Genomic DNA, 6,051 nt, shown 5'->3' with positions numbered 1-6,051 from the left:
GCATGTCCTCTGTTTTGCTAGCTGTCCAGAGGGCCAGAGACCTGGGTGGGGCCATCAATGTAAGCAATGGCCCGGAGCCGCCATGGCTAGTTTGTAACTCCTGGGTCAGTTTGCTTGTGTGGTGGCGGCAAAGATTCGTAGTATGCTGATATGGTTGGGTTGCGCACACAATCCACAAACTGGCATGTGGACACTCACTTCGGGATCCTTGCTGCCCGGCAGCTCCTGCCAACCAGCACCAAACAAGCAGGACTTGTATAGCTTAGATGTGTGCACCCTGCCAGGCTGTTCCAGTTGTGCTGGCATCACCGAGCTGCACTAGATGAGTGCGGGCAATGGAGCAGACCACCCGAGGGCGCGACAAACCTGAGTAATTCTTTTTAACATTACTGTGAGGTTGTTACCAGTACTTCTGGAATGCAGTATTTCCATGGAAACCTAAAGAAAAGGTAAACACTAGCTACAGTATGATTGTGATTACTAAAAATATAACATCTGATAGCACTGTCAGCATTTCCACACTCTATCTTTTTGTAAATTAGTTCAAGTTCAAGTTCATGTATTTATAAAGCGCACTACTCACCCAGAGGGTCTCAAGGCGCTGGAGGGAGGGGTTTACTTTTTATCGAATAGCCATGTTTTCAGTTCTTTTCTGAAGGAGATGTGATTCTGAGTAAGGCGGAGGTGGGTGGGGAGTGAGTTCCAGGTCTTGGCAGCCAGGAAGGAGAAGGATCTGCCACCCATGGTGGTTTTTCGGATGCGCGGGACTGCGGCGAGGGCTTGATTGGATGATCTTAGTTGGCGGGTGGGATAGTAGAAGGACAGTCGGGTGTTGAGGCATTCGGGTCCTAGATTATAAAGGGCCTTGTGTGCGTGGGTAAGAAGGCGGAAAGTAATTCTTTTGTTGACGGGAAGCCAGTGGAGGTTTTTTAAGTGACCGGTGATGTGCTCTTGGCGCGGGATGTCTAATATGAGTCTCGCTGATGCGTTTTGGATGCGCTGGAGTTTTTTCTGCAATTTTGTTGTGATTCCGGCGTAGAGTGTGTTGCCATAGTCCAGTCGACTCGTGACCAGTGGATGGGTGACAGTCTTTCTTGTTTCGAGGGGGATCCAGCGGAAGATCTTTTTGAGAATGCGAAGGACGTTGAAGCAGGAGGACGATACGGCGTTGATTTGTTTGGACATTGAGAGGGAGGAGTCTAGAATGAAGCCAAGGTTACGTGCATGGTCTGTGGGTGTGGGCGCAGATCCCAAAGCGGAAGGCCACCAGGAGTCGTCCCAAGCTGAGGGGGAGGATCCTAGGATGAGCACCTCCGTCTTGTCTGAGTTGAGTTTTAAGCGGCTCTGTTTCATCCATTGGGCTACTTCTTTCATACCTTCGTGAAGGTTGTTTTTGGCGGTGTTGGGGTCTTTGGTGAGGGAAAGGATTAGCTGGGTGTCGTCGGCGTAGGAGATGATGTTGAGGTTGTGTTGACGTGCGATGGAGGCGAGGGGACTCATGTAGACGTTGAAGAGGGTGGGACTGAGTGAGGAGCCTTGAGGTACGCCGCAAATGACTTCGGTGGGCTCTGAGTAGAATGGGGGGAGTCGGACTCTCTGTGTTCTCCCGGCTAGGAATGAGATGATCCAGTCCAAGGCTTTTCCTTGTATGCCGATGTTGTTGAGGCGTTGTATGAGGGTGTTGTGACAGACAGTGTCGAAGGCGGCGTAGAGGTCGAGTAGAATGAGGGCCACTGTTTCACCGTTGTCCAGGAGTGCTCGGATGTCGTCGGTCGCCGCAATGAGGGCGGTTTCGGTGCTGTGTTTGGCTCGAAAGCCGTTCTGTGAGGGATCCAGGGAGTTGTTGGATTCAAGGAAGGCTGCTAGTTGGCTATTGACGGCTTTCTCGATGACTTTGGCCGGGAAAGGGAGGAGGGAAATGGGTCGGTAGTTTTTCAGATCTGAGGGGTCTGCTGTTGGTTTTTTCAGAAGGGCGCTGAGTTTGGCGCGTTTCCATATTTCTGGAAAGGTGGCGGAGTCGAAGGAGCAGTTGATGACATCGCGGAGTTGGGGAGCGATGATGGAGTCAGCTTTGTTGAAGATGAAGTGGGGGCAGGGGTCAGAAGGTGAGCCAGAGTGGATTGAGTTCATGAGGCGAATGGTGTCTTCAATGGTGATTGGGTTCCAGGAGTTGAGGTAGTTAGTTGGAGGGGTGGGATCTGAAGTGGGTGGGGTGAGTTGGTCATTGGGAGTGTTCTTGAAGCTGTTGTGGATGTCGGCAATTTTGTTGTAGAAGAAGGAGGATAGCGCATCGCAGAGGTCTTGGGAGTTAGTGATGTCGTTGGATGCTGCGGGAGGGTTGGTGAATTCTTTGACGATATTGAAGAGTTCCTTGCTGTTATGAGAATTGTTGTCGAGACGGTCCTTAAGTGCTGATTTCTTGGCGGATCGGATCAGTTGGTGGTGTTTGCGGGTGGCTGTCTTGAGGGAGGCCATTTTGTCTGAAGTTGGTTCTTTTCTCCAATTCTTCTCCAGGGTGCGGCATGTCTTCTTGGATTTTTTAAGGTCATCATTGAACCAGGGAGCTTTTTTGCTGGATGATTTCGACTGGTGTTTTTTCAGGGGTGCTAGTTCGTCCGCACTGTGGGTAATCCATTGCCTGAGGTTGGTGGCCGCTAGGTCTGGGTCCGTTGCCAGGGTGGGAGTGTTTTGGCTGAGTGATGTGAGGAGTTGTTCGGTGGTGATTTTGTTCCATTTTCTTCGGGGAATGGGTTGTAGACGGTTGTGGGTCAGGGTTGTTTTGTAGCTGAAGTGAACACAGCTATGATCCGTCCAGTGGAGGGCTGTAGTATGATCGAAGGAGATGTGCTTGCTGGAGGAGAAGATAGGGTCGAGCGTGTGTCCGGCTATGTGAGTGGGGGTGTCAACAAGTTGTTTGAGTCCGGGATTGGACAGGTTGTCCAGAAGGGTGGTGGTGTTGTTGTCGAGAATGTTGTCAAGGTGGTAGTTGAGGTCTCCTAGAAGAATGTAGTTCTCGGAGGCGAGGGCGTGCGGGCTGACGAAGTCAGTGATGTCGTCGCTGAATTGAGATCGGGTGCCTGGGGGCCTGTAAATGAGAGTTCCTCTAAGTGTGGTCCTGGGGTCGGTGTGGATCTGAAAGTGGAGGTGTTCGGCGGTTGCAAGATTGACGTCAGAGCTGGTTGTAATTTTGATAGTGTTTCTATGGACGATGGCGATGCTTCCTCCAGTTTTTTTATTGGTGCGGTCTTTCCGAATGATCTTGTAAGTGTCCGGTATGGCTATGGCGATGTCGGGGGCAGAAGATGCATTCATCCATGTTTCAGTAAGGAAGGCGATGTCAGGTGACGCAGTGTCGATTAGGTCCCAGAGTTCGGTTGCATGTCTGTGGACCGAGCGGGTGTTCAGTAGGATGCATTTCAAGTCGTTGGGTTCGGAGCTGTGTGTGGAGGAAGTGTGTTTGGTGAGGGTCCTGACGCAGTTGAACTTACAGGAGAGGCAGGAGAATGGGCCGTGGGTACGTCCTGGGGAAGCTTCGCAGCAAAGTGGGGTGCGTCCGGCGTTGAGGGCGAGGAGAGTAGCGGCATCATAAGTTATTCTGGGGGGTTGGGAGCGGCATAGAGCAGGGGGACGGGCGCTGGGCGTGGTCCAGGCGCGGACGGGCGTAGACGGGATTACCTTTGGCGCACCTTCGGCGCGCATGGGGCGCGAACGCTGCGCGTTAACGCTGCGCGGGAATGCCTCTGTCTTATATGGTTGGTGGAGGGGGCGGGGGCGAGGGAGGATCAATCTGGGAGGCGGGGGCGGGGTGGGGAGGCTGGCTGCAGGCACAACAAACAAAATGGCAACGATACCCCTCGTGAAACTGGCCGAGATTGGGGCACAGAGGTGGAATGTGCTAACGTCTCGGTGCAATCAGGCCAAATTAAATAAATAAGTTGCGTTCCCACGTTCACAAAAGCAGACTCACCCTAAACATGCAGGTTGTGCAAAGCGATCTCGGAATACAGTGCAAAGCGCTACAATATCTAGGCACAAAGCAGGCAATTGGGGGAGCGCTACGATACCAGAGGCAGGCAGTAATCAGGTAGGCAGTGAGAGCAGCAATGCGGGGCGAGCAGGGAGCGACCGCTTCTCACGGTGCAGCGAGAGGGGTCACAGCGCTATTTCCGGCGAGGCAGGGCTTTAAGGTCCGTGGGAGGGAGGATCAATCTGGGAGGCGGGGGCGGGGTGGGGAGGCTGGCTGCAGGCACAACAAACAAAATGGCAACGATACCCCTCGTGAAACTGGCCGAGATTGGGGCACAGAGGTGGAATGTGCTAACGTCTCGGTGCAATCAGGCCAAATTAAATAAATAAGTTGCGTTCCCACGTTCACAAAAGCAGACTCACCCTAAACATGCAGGTTGTGCAAAGCGATCTCGGAATACAGTGCAAAGCGCTACAATATCTAGGCACAAAGCAGGCAATGGGGGGAGCGCTACGATACCAGAGGCAGGCAGTAATCCGGTAGGCAGTGAGAGCAGCAATGCGGGGCGAACAGGGAGCGACCGCTTCTCACGGTGCAGCGAGAGGGGTCACAGCGCTATTTCCGGCGAGGCAGGGCTTTAAGGTCCGTGGGAGGGAGGATCAATCTGGGAGGCGGGGCGAGTGGGGAGGCTGGCTGCAGGCACAACAAACAAAATAGCAACGATACCCCTCGTGAAACTGGCCGAGATTGGGGCACAGAGGTGGAATGTGCTAACGTCTCGGTGCAATCAGGCCAAATTAAATAAATAAGTTGCGTTCCCACGTTCACAAAAGCAGACTCACTCTAAACATGCAGGTTGTGCAAAGCGATCTCGGAATACAGTGCAAAGCGCTACAATATCTAGGCACAAAGCAGGCAATGGGGGGAGCGCTACGATACCAGAGGCAGGCAGTAATCAGGTAGGCAGTGAGAGCAGCAATGCGGGGCGAGCAGGGAGCGACCGCTTCTCACGGTGCAGCGAGAGGGGTATGCTCGACTGTTCTTATACTCTCTACAGCCCATCCTATAATTTGTGTAGCTTATTTATATGTTGTTTAATTCTTTCTTTACACTATTGGCTTTCCTATTCAAAGTGCTGTCTCTCACAGGCAGGGACGTCATACCACTGTGAATGTACAAGTCACTATTCCCTAGTGCACCAACCAGGATTCAAATTAGCGACCCTCTAGTTTGAGACGAAGACATCAGAAATTATAACACTAAGCAAGCAACCACTTCATACAGAATAGTTTAACTTGCATTTTCTCTTCATTTTAGATGTGTATATTATATTACAATTCCTCCCACTCCGCCCTGATTGGCAGGACCCTCATACAGCTCAAAGTTCTGCTGCAGTATACTGTGGCTTTACAAATGAAGGCTAAAATAAATAAATGTAAATATCAGAGGCCAATTGTTTTAGGGGAAGACAACAATGTAGACTGGCTGAGCCCTGCTTGGTCACCCGATCCCCCACCTCGGCCAAATGTAGTTCTGAAAATTCTGGACTCGTGTAATAATGTTGCACTCGAGAATAAAACTTCATCAGAACATGACGAATTTGGTATCAAAAGACCGAGAATGGCTAGTACACTATGTATAAGCATTTTCATCGTATTTGATTGACGACTTCACCTCAAAATCTTCATTTACCTCCTGAACCCTTGGCTCCCATTTTGTGTACGGCAGCCATTTTGTGAGTTGCCCTTTACATAGGCCTATAATGCAGCTCAATTCAATCCCAAAGGACACGTACACCTTTAATTGACTCCTCTCTGACCTGGGCAGCTTGGAACCATTGGTTTGGTCAGTTCCTCTCCCCGTGGCCGAGCAAGATAGCATCAAGGCTCAACAGGCCATAAACCCATCCATCGCACACACACCCTGCCGAATCTTGCTCACACCTGTCCTTGCTCTCTTCTCTCGCTTATTTTTTGATGGGGAGGTGCCTGGTTTTATTGGGGGTCCAGCGATATCTGATGAAATGTTGGGCTTTGCCGGGTAATTTATTATGGGTTGTACACACTGAACTATGGCCTTGTCAT

This window comes from Lissotriton helveticus, chromosome 1_2 (genome assembly GCF_964261635.1).
Source record: "Lissotriton helveticus chromosome 1_2, aLisHel1.1, whole genome shotgun sequence".
Taxonomy (NCBI): Eukaryota; Metazoa; Chordata; class Amphibia; order Caudata; family Salamandridae; genus Lissotriton; species Lissotriton helveticus.
The sequence above is the reverse complement of the archived record's forward strand: the minus strand, read 5'-3'. Positions refer to the sequence as shown.